This window comes from Ursus maritimus, unplaced genomic scaffold (genome assembly GCF_017311325.1).
Source record: "Ursus maritimus isolate PB19 unplaced genomic scaffold, ASM1731132v1 scaffold_5, whole genome shotgun sequence".
NCBI lineage: Eukaryota > Metazoa > Chordata > Mammalia > Carnivora > Ursidae > Ursus > Ursus maritimus.
In genome coordinates, this window is record NW_024426663.1 from 78,777,105 (window position 1) to 78,796,398 (window position 19,294).

Consider the following 19,294-nt stretch of genomic DNA (forward strand, 5'->3'; position numbering starts at 1 on the left):
ATCTATATGTTCCCAACAAGAGACTAATTTTAGACCTAAAAACACCTGCAGATTGAAAGTGAGGGGCTGGAGAACCATCTATCATGCTAATGGATGTCAAAAGAAAGCCAGAGTAGCCATATTTATATCAGACAAACTAGATATTAAACCAAAGACTGCAACAAGAGATGAAGCACTATATCATAACAAAGGGGACAATCCAACAAGATCTAACAATTGTAAATATTCATGCCTCCAACCTGGGAGCACACAAATATATAAAACAGCTAATAACAACTTTGACAATAATACAATATAAGTAGGGGATTTTACCACCCCACTTATAGCAATGGGCAGATCATCAAAGCAGAAAACCAACAAGGAAACAATGGCTTTGAATGACAGACTGGACCAGATGGACTTAATGGATATATTCAGAACATTGCATCCTAAAGCAGCAGAATACACATTTTTTTCCAGCTCACATGGGGCATTCTCCAAAAACAGATCACATACTGGGTCACAAATCACTGTTCCTGTAGATTGTCTCTTCTCACTGCTTTCAAGAGCAAAGAGGTAACTGACTTTCCTAACACATGGAAATAGAGAAAGTTTGGCAAAATGAGGAGAAAGAGGAATTTATCCCAAATGAAAAAAAAAAACAGGATAAAATCACAGCAAAAGACCTAAGCAAAACAGAGAAAAGTAATATGCCTGATAGGGAATTTAAAGTAATAATCATAAAGGTACTTGCTGGACTTGAGAAAGAGTGGAGCACATCAGTGAGATCCTTAACAAAGAGATAAAAAAGAACCAATCAGATATGAAGAATACAATAATTGAAGTTAAATATACACTAGATGGACTAAACAGCTTGCTAGAAGAAGCAGAAGAACGAATCAGCAACTTGGAGGACAGAGTAATGGAAAGTTATCAAGCTGAACAGATGAGAGAAAAAAATTACACAAAATGAGAATAGACTTAGGGAACTCAGTGACTCTATCAAATGTAAAAACATTTGTATTATAGGGATCCTGGAAGAAGAAGAGAGAAAAGAGGGCAGGAAATGTATTTCTTCAAGAAATAATAGCTGAAAACTTCCCAAATTCAGGGAAGGAAACAGAAATTCAGATCTGGGAGGTACAGATATCCAACCCAAGGAAGTCCACATCAAGACACATAGTAATTAAAGTGGCAAAAAGCAGGGATAGAGAAAGAATTATAAAAGCAACAAGAGAAAAGAAGACAGTTACATATAAGGGAAACCCTATAAGGGGATTTTTCAGTAGAAACTTTACAGGCAAGAAGAGAATGGCATAATATATTCAAAGTGCTGACAGGAAAATTATGAGGCCAACAATACTCTATTCAGCAAGGCTATCATTCAGAATAGCAGAGATACAGAGTTCCCTAGACAAACAAAAATTAAAAGACTTCATGTCCACTAAACCAGCCCTACAAAAAATGTTAAAGTAGACTCTGTAAATGGAATGGAAAAAGCATAAGTAAGAGAAAAATAGGAAGCACAAAAGGAGTAAAAATAAGAATATCAGTCAAGGGACTCACAAAATAAAAGGAAGTAAAATATGACACCATATACATAAAACGTGGGGAGGGGAAGAATAAAGAATGTGATCAAATTTAAGTGAACATCAACTTAAGATAGACTGCTATATGTAGAAGATGTTATATACATACTTAGTGGTACAAATAAAAAACCAGTAATAGATATGCAAAAAAATGAAGAGAAAGGAACCCACATGTATTACTAATGACAGCAAACTTAGGGTGAGAGAAGACAGCAAAGGAAGAAAGGAACAGAGAAAATCCACAAAAACAATCACACTAATTCCAAGGGATATGTACACCTCTATGTTTATTGCAGCATTATTTACGGTAGTAAAACTATGGAAAACCTAATTGTCCATCGATAGATGAATGGATAAAAAAGATGTGGTAGATATATACAATGAGACATTTTTCAGCCAAAGAAAATAATGAAATCTTGCTATTTGCAACAGCATGGATAGATCTGGAGAGTATAATGCTAAGTGAAGCAAACCAATCAGAGGAAGACAGATACCATATGATTTCACTCAGATGTGGAAGTTGAGAACAAAAGAAATGAACAAAGAATAAAAAAGAGACAACCCCCAAAACAGACTCTTAACTATAGAGAACAAACAGATGGTGACTAGAGGGGAAGTGGGTGGGGGGATGGGTGCAATAGGTAAAGGGATTAAGAGTACATCTCTCTTTTTTTTTTTAAAGATTTATTTATTTGAGAGAGAGAGAGAGCCGGGGGAAGGGGCAGAAGGTGTGGGAGTGAGAGAGAATACCAAGCAGATTATTCACTGAGAGCTAAGTCCAATGAGGGGCTCCATCTCAGAAGCCTGAGATCATGATCTGAGGTGAAATCAGGAGTTGGACACTTTAACCAACTGAGACACCCAGGTGCCCCTAAGAGTATACACTGAGTAGTGAGTAGTATATGGAATTGTTGAGTTACTGTATTGCACACCTGAAACAAATATAACACTGTATGTTAATTACAAGAGAATTAAAATTAAAAAAAATAAAAAATCCAACAAACAAAACATAAATGAATTCAGGGATCACGCCCTGAGCTGAAGGCAGATGCTCAACCGCTGTGCCACCCAGGCGCCCCTGCTGCTTTTATCTTTGTTAATTCTTTCCACCTGCTTGCTTGGTATTTATTTTTGTTCTTTTTCCAATTTTTGGAGGCAGGAACTTAGATTATTGAGTTCTGAGTTCTGTTTTCTAATATAAGCATTTATTGCTATAAGTACCTCTCTGAGCACTGCTTTAGCTGCATCCCACAAATTTTGATACCTTGTGCTTTCTATTTTATTTCCTGTGGGACTCATGCATTATTTAGAAGTATGTTGTCTAATTTCCAAATATTTGGAGGTTTTTTTTGGCTGCCATTCTGTAATTGATTTCTTGTTTTAGTCTAGTATGGTCTGAGAACATACTCTATGATTTCTACCCTTTTAAATTTGTTAAGGCTTATTTTATAACCCCAGATAAGGGTTATCTTGATAAGTGTCCTATGGATGTCAGAAAAAAATGTGTATCTTACTGTCTTTTTGTTGATAGCATTGCTGGATTCTTCTATTTTGCTGATTTTCTGTGTTAATTTTACCAATTGATAAATAAGGACTGAAGTCCTCAACTATACTTGTGAATTTGTCTATTTCTCCTTTCAGCTTTCAGATTTTTGCTTTGTGTATTTTGAAGCTTTATTGTTTGGTACATATACATTTAGAGTTGCTGTATCTTCTTGGTGGATAGAGCCTTTTGTTATTATGTAATGTACCTCTTTGTCCCTACTAACCTTCTTTGCACCAAAGTCTACTTTATCTGATATTAATATAGCCTTTTCTGATTAAAAAAATGTTTGCTTGGTTCATTTAATTTTCAGCCATATATATATCATTGTGTTTGAAGTGAGTTTTTGCGGCCAACATATACTTAGTCCTGCCAAGCTCTTTCACTTTGTGTATTCAGACCACAGGCATTTAAAGTAATTATTGGTATATCAGGGCATGCATCTGTCATTTTATTATTTGTTATCTGTTCCCTATATTTCTCATTCTTCTCTTTCTTTTTCCTTCCATCCTGTGAGTTACCTGAGCATTTATAGTTCAATTTTGATTTGTTTATAATGTTCTCCAGCACATTAGTTTTTTTGTAGTTTTTTTAGTAGTTGCTGGGTATAATCTTACACATGTGTAACCACAGCCTACCAGTGTTGATGTCTTACCATTTTAAGTGAAATGTAGAAACTTTACTTACCTTTATACTCTCCACTCTTAAAATATAAGTATTTCCATTATATACATTGAACACCAGATCAGATGATGTTACAACTTTTGCTTCATCCATAAAATGTGATTAAAGAAACTCATGAAGTGAAGGATTGTGTATTACATTCACTTCTATTTTTACCTATTGTTTCTTTCCTGAAGGTCTCAACCTCTCTCCGTTACTATTTTCTTTCTATTTGGAGATCTTCCTATCTGTTAACAATAAATTCTCTTAGTTCTCCTTTGTCTTAGAGTATCATTATTATTTCCCATTCATTCCTGAAGGAAGGACACAGAATTCAAAACTGACAGTTCTTTGCTCTCAGCACTTGAAAAATGTGCCTGGCCTCCACTGTTTTAGATGAGACTTCTGTTGTCATTCAACTTGGTGCTCCTTTCCATGCAATATCTTGCTTCTCTCTGGCTGTTTTAAAATTGTTTCCTTGTTAGATTTCAGGAGTTAATTATTAGCTTTTGGAAGTTTAATTTTGCTGTGTCTTGGCATGGATTTTTCTTTTCTTTTATCCTTCTTGGGATTTGCTCAGCTTCTTGAATTTGTAGGTTCATGTCTTTTGTCAGATTTGCCAATGGGCTTTTCAGCCATTATTTCTTCCAATACATATTCATTTCCTCCACATTGTCCTCTCCTACTTCTGGGGCTCTCTTAATATGAGTTCTATGAAGGCTAGACCTCCTGTTTCTATAGTCTCTTAAGCTCCTGAGGGTTGTTTGTTTGTTTGTTTGTTTTGGTCTACTATGTTCTCTCTGTTCAGACTGGGTAAATTCTACTGATCTGTTTTCAAATTCATTGACTCTGTTCTCTGTCATCTTCACTTACTGTTCAGTCTGTCTAGCAAGTTTTAAAATTTTAGTTATTGTGTTTCAGTTGTACAATTTCCACTTGGTTCTTTTTCCACCATTTTGTTTCTTATTTATAACTTCTATTTCATTGCTTAAAATTTTATTTTTTTAAATTTGTTTCAAGAGAGAATTTGTAATTGATTATTGAAGTATTTTATGATGACTGCTTTAAAATCCTTGTCCATCAGGGTTTCTGGTTGCCTCAGCTGGTTAAACGTCTGCCTTCAGCTCAGGTCATAGTCCCAGGATCCTGAGATTGAGCCCTGAGTCTGGCTCCCTGGACCCTGCCTCTCCCTCTCCCTCTGCTGCTCCCCCTGCTTGTGCACTCACGCTCACTCTCTCTGTCAAATAAATAAATAAAATCTTAAAAAAAAAATCCAACAAAATCCTTGTCTGATGATCCATATTACTTGTCTTGGTATTGGTGTCAGCCAGATGTCTTTTCTTATCTAAATTGTGGTTTCACTGGTTCTTGGTATGAGGAACAATTTTTCTGTTATATCCTCAAAGTTTTTGTTATGATGTTAAGAGATTCTTTACCCTATTTTAATCTTCTATTTAGCAGGTAGCTTTGCTGTTGAGGGTTAGCCTTTAAATTCTGACCTATTTTTTATGAGCTCGACAGTGTAGCTTTTGGAGCCTTGCAATGCTGTTCTGAACTGCTTCATTCTTCTGGGGCTCCTGGGACTCCTGCTCAGTTGCTGCTGGTGTTGTCTGTGGGGACAGAGAATGCTCACTGGGTTACCTGGTGTCCCTGGGCCACCTTCTGTTTAAGAGGGGGGTTGGGTTGGAGGCCATTTCTCTTGGGTCTCCATATACCACTGGTAAAGGGCAGGGAGACCAAGGGCTTTGCTGCTGCTGCTGCCATGGGCAGTTGGGGCTGCTTGCTGATGACTTGGTTGTGGAGTGAGGGTTGAATCTCCCCCCTCAGTCTCTGTTGGGCTTCTCCTTTCTTGTCCTTTGGCCAGTGAAAGCAGGATTTTATTACTGTTGTCGTTTAGTAGACACCCATTGGTAGTTCCAGGTTTCAAATCTCTCTGGCATCGAGTCCTGGATATATACGAGAGATTAAAAACACACACACACAGGGAACTCACCCCATGTCACTACTAAAATCATGAGGTTCCTAGTCAGTCCACTTTTATTTTTCCAGCCTTCAGAGTGTTTTTTTACTGTCACCTGTATAATAATTTCTGAGGTATTTTGTTGCATTAGAAGGGAGAAGCAGGAAATAGTAAGTTTATATCATCTTGTTATGGTGCCAGTGTCTCTAACATTGCTTTTCGAAGAGAGGCTTTGCTGACCACCTCACTCTGCCATTCTGGAAGCCCCATCCCCAAGTCAGTTTAATTGTAAATTTTCTGACAAAAGTCTCATTTATTCCACACTTGTATCCTCCTCTCAAGGGTCCTAGCACAGTCCCAAGTACCCATCACATATTCCCATGAATTTCAATTGTTACTTAAAATCTGTTTTTTAAATGGTAAAGAAACTAATTATATTACATAAACATTTTGGGATCATTTTTTCCCTGTATTCCTGGTCTGTTCTCTAGGTTCACCTTTGTTCTTGCCGAAATTATTCTTCAATACTTCCTTTAGTGAGGCTGTATGAGAGTAAGTTCTCTTAATTATTTTGTATCTTCAATGACTTTTTTAGCCCTTACTTTTTTTTTTAAAGATTTTATTTATTTACTTGACAGAGGGAGACAGCCAGACAGAGAGGGAGCACAAGCAGGGGGAGTGGGAGAGGAAGAATTAGGCTCCCAATGGAGGAGCCCAATGTGGGGCTCGATCCCAGGACTCTGGGATCACGCCCTGGGCTGAAGGCAGACGCTTAACGACTGAGCCACCCAGGCGCCCCAAGCCCTTACTTTTGAAAGATAATATAGATAGGTATAAAGTTTTTAGGTTGATACATATATCCTCTTACCACCTTGATATTAGGGCATGGTTATCTGAAGACACTATGAGTTTTGAGTCTTTGGGCAAGTACTTTCCCATGGATAAGATTTTGTGTTCTGGTCTCATGGTCAGTCATTCAAATGTGGACTCTTGTGTTGGGTAAGTTATTAATCCTGTTTCCTTACAGATAAAATGGGGATAATCATAAGCGAGAGTTATAGAATGCTTATATAAGTCCTGCATGATGTCAAGTGCTTTGTCATTATTACCCTTTTTATTCCTCATGTAGTCACTATTATTTTGTCTTTTACAGATGATGAAGCTAAGATCCAGAGCAAACTCGAGGACAGTGACATCATGACTCATCTGCATAGGGGCTGACCCTCAAATCTGAGTGTCTAGGCTTTACTCTGTGCTTGTAGTGCAATATTACATTCCATGTAGGGTCATTTTGATACTTAAATAAGATAATCATCTAAAGTGCTAACTGTAGTACGTGACTTATACTTGTGCTTGGTACGTTTTATCCCTTATGATTTCTTCCCCCTCTGCTGGCCACATCTGCGGCCCAACACTCCCTTAGGAAATCCTCCCATGACCCTTGGCTGTCATGGGAATGCTCATGTGTTGGCTGAGGTGCTGGCCCAGATGCTTCTCAACTTCTCATTCCTCAAGCTGCCAACAGTGGTACTGGCCTCCATGTAGAGCCCCAGGGAAGCACCTCGTCTCCATCCCAGATCTACTCTCTGTGTCATGACATGGAAGCATCTGCATTTATGGCCAGAGCATCATAAAACCTCTTTTCAGTAACACCATCAGCTTCTCCATAGGTGTGCAGATCAGTATATGGGACCATGTTAAGGACAGATGTCAATCTGCTATCCCCCATACACCCTCCTCCTCCTCCTCTCTTGCCTCTGCCCCCTCCCCCAAATTTCCCTTGTCTTCTTATCCCATTGTCCCACTTCCAGCCACTCATATTCTCCATTGCTAGCTTTACTGATTCAAATTTAGTTTCCTCCTTTAGGACACTGAGAGCCACAGGGCAAAGCTTCAACAGTTTAAGCTAAAAGAGAACAAAGTGCCTGAGACCTGAATCAGAGATAAGTCCTGAAAGAGGAGGGGGAGACTGAGGCAAGGCATGCCACCAACACCAGAACAGAGAAGGGACAGAAACAGATCTGCTGAGAGGTAGAGAAAGATGATCCCCCAAGTGACTTTCAAGGGGATTGAGGTGGAGGAGGTCCCGTAGCAGCATCTCTTTGTGAATGACAGACATGTGACAGGCACAGTAAGACTCTCACTGCTTAATGTTGGAGCCTGGCATTTGTTTACTACAACCAAAGCTGAGCATCAGGGGTGGCAGCACCAGGGGACTGGAAAAGGCTGTGTCCAGAACTCCTGGTCCTTCCCCTACAGCAGTGATCAAAGAGATACACAACAGGTTGGCCCTCAGCTCGGGGCCTCAAGATATAATGGATGGTTCAGAGGACAGGCCAAATTCCACATGGCTTATGTGCAAGGGGAGTGTCTAGCACAGCCTGAGAGATCCTGGGCTCCTGGAGGGGCAGCCTTCTGGATGAGGCAAGTGCTGACCTGAGGCAGGGGTCCCCCCTGCTGCCACTGCTGAACTGTCTCCTGAAAAAACACAATGCTCTGGCCTCTCTCCTAGAGGCCTTGGGTTTATTCTCTGAGATGCTGCATTTTGTACTGTACTCTATTTTGTCTGGTGTGGCCATGAGAGGCAGGGTGTGGATCTTTCCTGAAGGATGTGGATATCATTTGTATCCTACATCTTATAACCCAAGGTGTCCACAGACAAGTGAGTGGATGTAGAAAGGTAGATGGGAGCCAGGCAAAAGAGGGAAGCTTGGGGATCAGTGCTTAATTTCCTATGAAGTCAATGGAGTCAAAAGAGGTAGGCACATCTTCCTTTACAATGCATCTTAAAAAAAAAAAATCTTCTTTTCTCCCCTTCTCTCCCTGCATTTATCCAATGTTAACAACATTCTCAAATGAATGTATATACACATAAATGCATATAAATGTATATACACATAAAGGCATATAAATATATATACACATAAATGGCACACAGAAAAAGTTACAAAAATGGGTTATAACGTCTCTGCCTCTTAACACATCTAAGAGATCTGCATGAATCAGTTAATAGGGATCTAGCATATTCCTTTTAAGACCCTAATCCTGAGTGTCACCTTAACCCTAAAGTACCAACCCAAGCCCTAACCTTAAGGTCTTAAATTTAAGGCCCTAACTCCAATCCTAACATTAGGGTCCTCACCAGAACCCTAATCCCCATGCCCTAATCCTACCAACCCTAAGGCTGACTTGAGGTCTTACTCCCCAGGGGAGATAAACAGCAATGCACCCCCTCACTATTGAGGAGCACCGGGAAATTTTTTTGCAATAACATTCTTGTATGTGATCTTAATTAGTGAATATTTCCTCAGAATTGCTATCCAGGAACGAGATTATAGGGCCTAAGGGTGGATCTTTCTAATGCTATGAGACATTGCCAAATTGTTTTCCAAAGCGGAATGAAAGGTATTTCCTCCTGTGATGTGTGAGAAGCCCCATTTTTCCTCATCACCAACCAGATACAGGATTTATCACCTCCAACTTCTCTCCATTTTAAGTAGCCATTGACCAGGGGAGCTGGGTGGGAAAACAGATCCCACACATTCATTCCGAGGCGCCGAGGAACTGCCCCCCCGCCCCGCCCCGGGGGTCCGCACACGCCCAGAAGGAGACCTGGGAAGAGGTAGCTCCGACCGCCCACGCTAACGTTCTCAGAGCATCCCTATGAGCCGCGCCTTGGAAACAAGTGAGGCCCTAGAAGAGACGCCGGGACAGGCTGTGCGCTCATTAAGGGGCGAGTGACGGTCTCCTGGTGTCACCCAGCCCAGGGCGCCCACTCCCAGTGCTCATTGCCATATACCCCGTGATCTCCGCGGTCCGACCCCTGGCGTCCCGAAATGAGTCGGACGTGCCCAGGTCAGGGGACACTGTGGACGCGGGCTGCTTCTCTGAGCGAGCTTCCCTGTACCTTAAACATTGGGATATACTTGTTTCATTGGGGGTGGGAAACCCAAGACGGGAGAATTTGGCAATTAAGAACGGGGGCCAGAACAGGCAAGGCCGGAAAGAAACCAAAGGGAGCACGGAAGGGGACTCAGAGAGTGCGCAGGGATTACAGGACAGAGGAATCGGAGAGACACAGAAAGACGCCAGGTAGCTGGCAGGGCGCCAGGGTCCCGGTGCTGCGCTCAACCTGGAGCCACCAGGCTGCCCGGGAGAGCTCCTCTGCACGCAGACACCCAGAGGCACCAATCAGGCGAGCGGGTTCCGAGCTCATTTGCATATGCATTGCACCCCTGAGGGTGCGCTTCCTCCGGGCGCCACCTCGGTGCTAAACACAACTGTAGTTGAGGGATTTCCCCACTAGAGCGAAAGCCAAGTTCCCAGCCGGAGGTGCTCTCCCAGAAGGACCCGAGGACCCCAACTGGGTCGTCCCGGGATAGCAACCCTCCTTGCAGTAAGGCACAGAGCAAAAGCATTGTGAAAAATGGAAAAAAGTGGAGAATTTCCAGAGAATATGGGAAGAACAGGATAAAAGGAGGGTGGGAGCGCGAACAGAGAAGGGGAAAAATAAAGGCGGGGCCGCCTGTCCCTACTCACCGCACTCCCACCGCGGGGGCGCTCGGCAGTAACATTTCCGGTGGGGTGAGGCTTGGCCGGCTCAGCTCGTCATGCTTTCTAGGGAGAAAGGAGGTCAAGGACAGCAGCGAGTGGGGGTCACGGCCTAGGTGGCCATTTAGTGCTCACAGCATCCAGAAGGAGGCAGCACTGGGCGTTCTAGGAGGTTGGGCTCAGCTCTCCCGGCAGAAGAGAGCTTGGGAAGCAGAGCAGGGGAAGTTCCAGGAGGTGGACCTGCGGGGACTTTTGTCCAGCTCTGCTTGTCCAGAATGCAACCAGTCAACCGTGGAGGGAGATCCTGGAGAGGGGGGCACAACGCCCCCAATCTCATCCCCCACTCTGTCCCTGGTCTTTCAGTGCAGCGTTCCTCTCCTCTGGAAGGCCAAATGCTTCTAATGTATTGGCCTGTCCCGTGTCATGGGACAGAGATTCCCTCCTGCTGTCTACAGGGACATTCCAAGGTGTTTCTTAGGTATTGAAGCTGAATCCTGTCTTACCCATCTTTAAACCAAAACCGTAATCAGGAGATCCTGGTGTCATGGAAGCTTGAATGCATCTCTGATCCCTCCACCATCTCCCGTCCAGCAGGGTGTCCCATTGGCAAGGCAGCCATGGACCAGCAGGCAGGGCCTGGCCAGCTTGCCAAGGGCAAGTGGCCATTCCTCCCCAGGCCAAAAGGGTTCCTGGCTGCCAGGAACAGGGAGCCTTAGGGCAGATCAGAGGGAGTGGCATCCAGGCTCCTTGAGGGGAAGAACTGAGCCACCAGCCTACTGCTCCCCAGGGGGGATGTGTGTTTCCTGTTGCCACTGGCACTTACTTAAATAGTTTAATGGCTTGAAACAACATACATCATTTAGCTTACCACAGAAGGCTTGCTGAGCTTCCCCATCTCAGGGACCTGCGGCTCCCAGCTCCCGAGCCCCTGCTGGCTGGCAGCTCTAGGGAGGGGAGGGGTTCTCTGTAACCATAGGCCTGTGGGAGGCAGCCTTTGTAACCAAGGAGACTAGGGGGCAGAGGGCACTAGGTAGAGATGTCTCACGGGGGGGGGGGGCACAGGTAACAGAACAGCAGCTGACAGTCCCCTGGCCAGCACTGGGCTCATGGACTCTCCTTTTTTCCGGGGGAAGAGGGAAGTTAGCTGGGGCTCCAGTATCTGACCGCACTCACAGGCTGCATGTTCCTACCCTCAGCCAGAGAGAGGGCAGGAACATAGCTCCCGCCCCTCCCCCCACTCGCTCCTTTCATCTCCATTTTTTCCTCTTACTGCTGTCCTCTTCCTCCTCTACTTCCCCTCCGATATTCCCAGCTAGACTGTCTCATCTTCTCCCTCCCCCGAGGCCCTGATCCTGCTCCTGGTCCCGCATCTCTCCAAGGCCCCTACCTACTTACCCCACCAGGAGCAGAAACCAGGCAGATCCAAGTCCTAGGGGAAGGACTGAAGGCTCCGGGGCTCAAGGTCTCCAGGAACTCAGGAGGAACTATCGCTGCCCTCCCCTCAAGCCTGACACCCTGCTTTGCTTCCTCCTCTCCAAACGTCTCACAGCCGCACTCAGGCCCTGGGATCCTGAATCTCCATCTGGGATCTGGTGTGGGCCCAGGCGATAGCCCCCACAGGACCTACCAGCTGTAACTGCCACGTCTCCTCCTATACCTTTATCCTCTTCTGCAGCGTCACCATTGCATTTCCGTTCAAATCCTTCTCCTACTGCCTTGAGGGCACGGGCTCTGTCTCATTCACTTTTGTATCCACAGTGCCTTGAGGACCTCATTATATGCATGGGGAAACTGAGGCAGGGGTGGGGATCCCATGGCCATCAACAGTGTTCTGTGGGACACCCTTTCTTGAGATGTCTGTGGATCACTTTACTCTGGGTCAGGAGACCTTCTGTGTGGGGCAGAGGAAGGAGGGAGCATTTGCCCTGCTCAGGCAGCAGGAGCAAAGGTCTTGACCAGAGATAGCATTGCGAGGAGACCAGACTTCTATGTGGGGCAGGTATTTAGGACCCTCCCTGGTGGGATGGTACTCAATGCTATGGATAGCAGGGCCTGCCTGGAAGACACAGGATGCCTCTCTTCAGTCTTGCTGCAGCTCTACTCAGTGGGACAGACTAGCCTGTAATGGGAGGCTTGGTTTCAGGACTCGGACTGGGTGTTGAGCCTATCCATCCGGGTCTCCTCCGGTCCTTGGCCTTCTCACTGGATTTAACCTCCTGGGAGCAAAATACTGCAGCTGACAGGTACTTTAGAAGTGCCTCACTAAAGAATGCATAATAGTGTTTGCTCCATGGATGCCTGGGGTCTTGTATTAGTCAGGATTCCCCAGAGAAACAGAACCAAGTGTGTGTGTGTGTGTGTGTGTGTGTGTGTGTATCTGGTATTTATTACAAGGAATTGGCTCACGTAATTATGGAGTCTGAGAAATCCCACCACCTGCCATCTGCAAGTGGGAGACCAGGAAAAGCTGGTGGTGTAATTTAGTTTGAATCTCAAGGCCTGAGAACCAGGGAAGCCAAATGGTGCAGATTCCAGCCTAAGTCTGAAGGTCTGTGACCCAGGAGCCCCGGGGAGGGGGGGGCGGCGGAGAAAGATGCCCTAGCTCAAGCAATGAGGTGGAAAAGGGGTGAATTCCCCCTTCCCTCGCCTTTTGTTCTATCCAGGCCCTCAAGGGACTGGATGATACCCACACTGGGGAGGGCAATCTACTGAGTCCGCTGATTCCTAAGTTAATCTCATCCAGAAACACACGTTCACCGACACGTCCAGAAACAGTGTTTAATCTGGCTACCCCATTGATGAGGGAGCAGAAGGCAAGCTGACACCCTGCACCCCCTGCCCCCCTCAGGTGGGCTCTGTGTGGCATTCCTCAGGCACTTCTGGCTGCCCTAAAACTAAGGGAAGGAAAAACAATGGTGAACTGATAAAAATCAGAGGACGTGAGTCTTCAGTTTACCAGTGTCTTAGTGATTTACAAGGAAAAAGCATTCTTATCAATAGCCTAACTTCCAGAGACCCCTAACTCAATTTCCTGGAGCCCTAATATCACCCTCCTCTCCACAGTGATATAGGAAACAGAGGCAGAAGGGAATGTAAACAAAATTAAACTTCTTTATAACCTGCAGCCTATTGTGATAGAGTATAGCATTCCTCAGGAATCTCTCAACTGTCTTAATATTAATGCCTCACTAGCAGGGAAAACCACCTGAACTTGGCAATAGCAACACCTCCTGAGTCTTCTTTAGCATACGAAAGTCCATTTGGACACCTCCTTTTTCCTTACCTCCCCCAGCTCCCCAGTATAGAATCAGCCATTCCTCCCAGCCCCAGTGCAGCAGCTCTTTCTGCCCATGGGTCCTGTCCCCCCTGCTTTAATAAAATCACCTTTTTTGCACCAAAGGCCCCTCAAGAATTCTTTCTTGGCTGATGGCTCCGGACCTCACTAACACCTTCCAAAACTACATCACCATGGCCAGTCAAGGTGACACATAAAATTAACCATCACAGGCCTCTTCACTTCTTGGCAGTTGTTATTCTACTGGAGTCCCTGTTTTATCCTCCTTCAGATTTTTTTTCCAGGGGCATAGACAGGTGTAATTTATTTTCTGAAAACACCGATCATATAGACACATACATGTGGTGCGGTGGGTGCAGAGACGCACTACCTCGAAGGGGGGACTTGCTTGCTCACCTGTGAGGAGTTTGTTCCGTGCACAGCCCTTGGCTATCAGCTTCAGCAATTGGCTTCAGCTGCAGAGAGCTGCCTCCTGAGGTCAGCCCTTCCCTGGCAGCCCTTTTCTGTGCCTGGGAGAGGTGTGGGTATAGAGATCCAGCCACCACATGTTGACCTAGCCAACGCTGATGGGTCATGCTTGCTCTGGAGTCCCTGTCAGCTGGCTGAGGCTCTGTTGAGCCTGCATTATGGTTGAACTTCTCCCTCTGCCCAAGGCCACTTCTGCTGGCTTCTTTCATAGATGTGTGTCCCTAATTGCTTCCTCCCCACCCACGGTCTCGCCATCATCTGCTCTGAAGAACCCCACCTGTGACACAGAGTGTACCTATTGTTTTAAACCCTGTTTCCGGTTAACTTAGCAACGTTTGTAGTCATTTCAATGACAAAATAGTCGCAGTATCATTTTTAATAATTGCATCGTAGTCCATTATATGGATCTTACTGTGTTTAAACAATTGCATATTTTTAAAAAATTTTGCTATAAGCAATGCTTCTGTGTAATCCTTTCACTTACTACCCCTTTTCCTACTTAAAGATTAATCCATTAAAAAAGGAAGAGCTAGATCAAAGCAGATGCACTTTTAAGAAAGCCTTTGGATTCCTTGTTTCAAAAGGCTCCCAGGGAGAGCATCTCATTTTCAATTTCCCAACTGGCAGTTTATGACGGCCGTCATCTATTTTTATAACGTTCCCCAGTCTGGTAGGAGAAACAGTGCTCCATTGCTCTAATTTGCTCATAAGGTATTCATATGCCCCGCTGTCTCTGTGATTCGCCTATTAGGGAGTTTGACCAACTTGGGAGGTTTTCCCATCATCTCCGAAGCCACCAAACATTGACCACAAAGGGGCGCTGTTCCCCCGTCAATATCCTGTGGTCGCACATTCTCCAGCTACCTTTCAGAGCTAGGAACGCAAAGTTCCAAGCGGGGTTTACGGAGAGTAAGTAAACAGCCTCAAAACCAGGAGGCGGGGACTCTGGTCTCTTAAGTCGTTTCTCTCGCCTCTAATTCGTTTTCAACCCCGGTCAGTTACAGCTCAGGCGGGGACCCCGAGCCAGCAGAGGGGGTGTGTCCGCGCCCCCTGCTCCCGGTTCCTGGGGCACCTAGGGCAAGTCTCCCGGGGAGAACCCCAGTACCCCACCCGCCAGATCTGGGGGGCCCCCAGGGGTCCTGTGTAGGTGGCAGAACCGGGGGAGTAGAGGCAGCGGCACCAGTAGCAGCAAATATGGGATAAATTGCCATCAGCAGAAAAAGTATTTTTATCTGTGAAACATTTTATGCAAACCTCATGGGAACCACAAAACAAAACTCCAGGTCAGAAAAAGACAGCCTAAAGCCAGCAGAAGGAAGGAAATAATCAAGATGTGAGCACGGAAATAGCTGTTTGAGATGTTTTCAGAGAAATCGGCAAACCGGAACTAAGTAGAAACTTACAGTGATTACTGAAAATTCAAATACAAAACACAGGCGGAAAGCAGCGGAGAGGGCATGCATTCTCGGTTCTACACACAGAAAAGATTTTTGGCCATTACAAACCCCGACTTTGTGGCCAGGGCTCATGAGGCCTCAGACCGGGACCATGGGTTTCTGGCCTCGCGGAAGGCACATCAGACAGCTTCTCCTGCACACCTGGCTACAGGCGACTCTGCAGTCTCCGCCCTTGACTTTATCACAAGGCATTTGGGCACGGATGTCCCATTACTTTCATTTAACCTGCTCTTGCGTGGGCTGGATGCAGTTCACTGCTGGGTGTGTCACGTGTGTATTAGAGCTGGTTGTTGAGAGAGGCGCCAGATACGATGCGTGACCCCTCCAGGGCTGTCTTTGCCCGGTCCCAACAAGGCCGCCTCCGGGCTAAGGGGAGGCAATGGGTCTATTGTGAGACAGCCATGACGGGAAGGAGTTTCAGGGAAGTGGGCCCTCAGAGGCGCTATGGCCATTATCCTGCTCTCCCCTGGAGAAGGCGGACCTGGGGTGCCTGGGTGGATCGCCCGCCCATGCGCTCGAGAGGGTTCCAATCTCCAGCCCCGGAATTGGGGACAGGGCGGCAGAGGGCGCCAGAGCAGCTCAATTCTCAGGAAGAGTGAGACCCCCGCTCCCAGAAGCTGGGTTGTGTTCAGCACCAACTGTGGGTCTTTCGAAAAGAGGCTACGCGCGCCAAAGGAGCAGGCCCTGGCGGACCTCGGCGAGGCCACTTTACCTTTTCCAGCCTGAGCTAGTAGAAGCCCACGGAGCCAAGCCGGAGAACTAAGCCCCGCCCAGAAGGAATACAAAACACACGTAACCCAACCCACCGCGGCCAAGTAAAACGCTGCGCAGGCGCGCTAGATACTTCCGCCAGAAGGGCCAGGCAGGCGGAAGCGATAGCAAGGGCCTCTGGGGAGTGTAGTCTCTGCGGCGAAGGAGTCAGAAGAGAGTGGGCTTCCCCTGAGAGCCCACCCCCGGGCTTGTTTTGAGAAAACAGCAGATGAGCCACCAGTCGCGGTAGTTCAGGAAGCGTGGCCTCGTCCTCTCAGCGGCGCCCACGCTGGTCCGGGCCCTCAAAGGATTCTGGGGACTGTAGTCCCGGTGTCCCAGCAAGCCGGGCCGTGAAGGGTGCTGGCCCATCCCCTGTCCTCCAGCTTTGGGGCGTGAGCGAGGTGGGGATGGAGGAGAGTTAGGAGAGGCTGCGGTTGGGGGTCCCTGGCAAGACTTAGGGTGGCGATCTCGATTGGTTTTCATTTGAGTGTGGCGGTGGGGGGGGCCGGTTAACAACTCGCAGCTCGAGGAGTGAATTCCAGGAGTGAATTAGAGGAATGAATTAGGGATGGCGAGGTTTGGCGGTCAATCCTAGGGTTGCGGGGCGTGGCTTGGGCAGGGGCCCCAGTACTGCAGGTCCAGGATTTTCTTTTTTGAGGGGGGCGGTGCGGGACTGTTCTGGGCCACCTTATTGGTGGTAGTAGTGGCCCGGCTCTGGTTTTCTCTTCACGTGGTGTGTGGGGCCTAAGTTGGAAGACTCTAGGGTATTTGTGGGGTTGACATAGTCCTGGTTTGGGAGCAAACATTCCCCTGGTGGTGGTGAGGGGCGGCGTGACTCCCCAGACTGTTGATGGGGGCGGGGGGAGAGGCGTGAAGCCAGGGCCGGATGGTGGGTTGGAGCTCTGACCTAAATGAAGTGAAGGTGTTTGCTAGCCCGGGGCTAGCATCCGTTGCCCAATTGTGGGGAGGGGTGTTGCTTGGGTCTTGGATCCTTGGGATTTTGGAGAGTGGGACAAGGTTTGGCTTAGAGGAAACTGCTAAACATTCCCAGGTGTGAATGGGTTGGAGTGGGAGTAGGTGGGGAGGGGAGTACGTAGGATTTTTTTTTGGGTGGTTAGGGCAAATTACCTTCTACAGGTTTGCTGTCCTATGATTTGTTTCCGGTGGGGGGTGCTGGCTTGGTTCAAAGGTCTTTGGGTTTGGCTGGAAACCTGGGTGACCAGTTTGGTTTGCCTGGTTCCCCCTTAGACAGTGGTTGTTAAGGGGCAACTTTAGGGTTAGGACTGTGAGGACTGTGAATTTGGTGGTGGGTGGGTGGGGGAGATAGGGTGGTGGCCACTGGGTCTAGGCCTCTTTGTCACAGACCCTGGTGGCTGTTACGTGACACGTAATTCACTGATAAAGGCATCCCTGGTGGACCTCAGGCATTGGGACCTTTATTTTGAACTTTATATTATGACTTTTTTTTTTTTTAAAGTAGGCTCCACACCCATTGTGGGGGCTTGAACTCACAGCTCTGAGATCAAAAATGGTGTGCTCTACCCACTAGGCCAGGCAGGTGCACCTGAACTTATATTACAGAAACTTTATATTATGGAAGAAATTCAAACATTCACTTTAGTAGAGAAAATAATGCAAGTTACACTCATGAATCTATCTCCATGGCCAATCTTGCTGTATCCAAAACCCCAACCTCACTTGAGGACTGGCTTACAGCTAGGCTGACTGGTTAAGTGTATGACCTTCTACAGTCAGAATTTAAAGCCAGGCTAAGCAACTTTATAGCCAATCTATTTTGAGCAAGATACTTGGCTTTACTGTGGCTTGGTTTCTTCATCTGTAAAGAGATCGGATGATAAACAGAGTGGTTGAGAGGCCTAAATGAGGCAAGACCCATACAGCGACTGAACAGTCTTTGGTATATAGTAAGTCCTCAAAGAGTATTAACTCTTTCTATTAATAATAAACCTTGAGGTCCTGGAGCCACAAAGAGAATGGATTCTACTCTCCGTAGCACATTCAAGAAGGCTGTGTTCCACGGTGCTTAGTCCTAACTATTCTAGAAGCTTTGAAGAACTTTATCCTTCCATTGTAGGTCTTCTGACACCATTCACCCCTGTGTCCTCCCAGCCCCCCCCCCCTTTCCCCCAAGCTTTGGCTTGGAGATTTACAACCTGGAGTCTGGAAACCCAGTGACAGTCCTGGGGCTAGCACCACACTTCTCTTTCCCGGGTCCAGCTTCTCAGCCTCCTGCCTTTCTGGAAAGAATGGCTTGTTGGGAGGGAGGATCTCGACAGCCCACTCTAAGGTATGTACCACTGATCTTTTGTGGTCCTGTAATGTCTTTTCTGCTCCAAATAGTAGTTGGACTGCCTTTGTTAGTCCTTGACTTCTTGGGCCATGCAATGCCCCATCTGGAATTTGGAGCCCTAGCTGGTCTGGAGGAAACAAGACCATTCAAAGGGAAAAGGCCTTCACAGGAAATGGTGCCCCAAACCTGTGGCCCTTTCACAGGGTTCCTCCATCTTTGCCCCAGCCCTTCTCCCACTGCCTCCAGGTGGCTGCGTTCCCAGGCCCACCAGTGATGTGAAAACAAAGCAGTACCTAAGCCAGGTGTTGGGCTTGCAATTACTGTTGCCTCAGTGAGTTTCAAGTTATGAACCAAACACTCCATTTTGCAGAGGAGAGAAATGGTTTCTTTATTAGGAAGATAAAGAAACTTTCCCTGTATAACATTGCTAGGGTCAGGTGGAACTAAGATTTGGAAATAGCTGCCCATTTTTCCCCCAAACTGTTAATCAATTTTTAAAAAAATTTTATTCCAATTCCAGTTAGTTAACATATAGTGTAATATTAGTTTCAGCTGTACAATTTAGTGAGTCAACACTTACAACACCTGTTACTTGTCACAAGCACCCTCCTTAATCCCCATCACCTATTTCCCCCATCCCCCACTCCCCTCTCCTCTGGTGACCATCAGTTTGTTCTCTGTAGTTAAGAATCTGTTTCTTGGTTTGTCTTTTTTTCCCCATGCTCATT